Below are 1,630 nucleotides of genomic sequence, written 5' to 3'. Positions count from 1 at the left end.
AACCTCGTAAACGCTACACTCCAGTGATTCACGGCGAAGCTTTTAAATTTTTAACCGTGTTTCGCTGATCTGCGTCTCCGTTCTTCCGCTTACGCAGAAATCCAGAATCGGCACTTAAAAACTCATCGGGCGCCGCGGACGACTGCCAAGTTTCGAACCGAACTGATGGAAAAACTTTCAAATATAGTCGGAGGTGAACGAACGGCTCGTTCCTAGCACTGACCTCCTTTCTGCGTGATGTTGAAAGTGCGGAGGCGATAGGAGTCCTCGTCGGGCTCCTCGGCCTCGGGCTGGTGGGTGGTGCGAGGGACGTCGAGGAAGGCGTTGGAGCGGCGCGGCTGGCTGTGCTGGCCGGGCGGCGGGCGGCGGCGGGCCGAGGCCTGACGCCGGACCTGCGGCGGCGTTTCCGCCTCAGCGAGTCGCGGCTCCGAGCTGTATCTGGCTCTGGTTTCTCTGTCCAGCTGCTGCTGCTGCTGCTGCCGGCGGTGGCGGACGGAGCGGCCGCCGGTGATGCGTGCCGACTGCGAGCGGGCGGCGGGCCGGCGGCGCGGGGCCGGCGTGGTCTCCGGCGGCGCCGCCAGCGCCTCCATACTGGCGGAGGCCGGCGCGCAGATCGACTGCGAGCGCTTCGTGCGTGCGTTCGAAGCCATGGTCGCGGCGGTACTGAGGCCGCCCGCCTTCCCCGCTGGGCGGGCGGACTTGTTGCATCGCGGATTATAAGATCACTGCTCTTTTAAATGTCACTAATTCGCTCCTTTGTAAATGACCGCTTTGTTTCTTTTGACGGCTGCATACGGTCGTGTATTAGAAAAGTTCTGGGTGATTCATTAAAACACTTGAGTGAACAAAACAGACGGTTGTAAGGTTTATTTTGGTGCGTCGTTGTAATTGATTTCTTTTTTTAGCGATGACTGCGGTTACGATTAATGATTTCGGGGAAACGTTACAAGTTGAAAGAGCTTTATTGGAAAGTTTTGATTATTCGGTTTATGTTAGCGTCGATGCGGGTATTCTATTAGAGATTTACACTGTTTTGAACCACTTTTAATATTATCTTTAAAGGTTTATTTGATCGAAAGTCACAAGTTCTTATTATGTTTAGTTGCCATGAACTTGTTAATGCGACCTGTATTAATAGAATGAAACTAAAAAATATGTATATTTACATAGTTAAAAACTTAATACCTAAACAATATTGATATTTAGGTAAACATAATCTAATTACATAAATGAACATTTATAGCATTCGTATGTTCATTTAAATATTAATTAAAATCAAAAGCTTTCTGTATTGAGTTTGAGATTAAATTAAAATATTCAATTAAGAGGTTCTAAAAATTAATTGCAGATACTTCATTTGCAGTAATTAGATTTCACTGGCAGTCTTTTTAGGGTTCCGTAGTCCTGACAAGGAACCCTTATTGTAAAAATTGTTTCACGTTACAAAAAGTAACTAATAATTTCCTTTCAATAACTTTACTCCAAAAAATACATGAAGATAATTAAATTAGAAACTTTTACTTGCTCCGGCTACTTTTAGTTCCCGTTTTTCCCTGAGGGGAAAAATTTTAATTCCTTTTCTTACAATGTGAAAGATCCCTCTCATTTTCCCTACTTATTCAAAATTTCT

At 45.8% G+C, this 1,630-nt stretch overlaps 1 pseudogene; it reads right to left on the bottom strand.

Annotated features, from left to right (window-relative positions):
- Positions 1–212: 212 nt before the first annotated feature.
- On the bottom strand, positions 213–708 carry LOC114366671 (uncharacterized; annotated as a pseudogene).
- Between the last annotated feature and the right edge of the window lie 922 nt (positions 709–1,630).

The sequence above is a fragment of the Ostrinia furnacalis genome, unplaced genomic scaffold (assembly GCF_004193835.3).
Source record: "Ostrinia furnacalis isolate ACB-3 unplaced genomic scaffold, ASM419383v2 OfSCF0658, whole genome shotgun sequence".
In the NCBI taxonomy this organism is placed as follows: domain Eukaryota; kingdom Metazoa; phylum Arthropoda; class Insecta; order Lepidoptera; family Crambidae; genus Ostrinia; species Ostrinia furnacalis.
The sequence above is the reverse complement of the archived record's forward strand: the minus strand, read 5'-3'. Positions and strand labels throughout refer to the sequence as shown.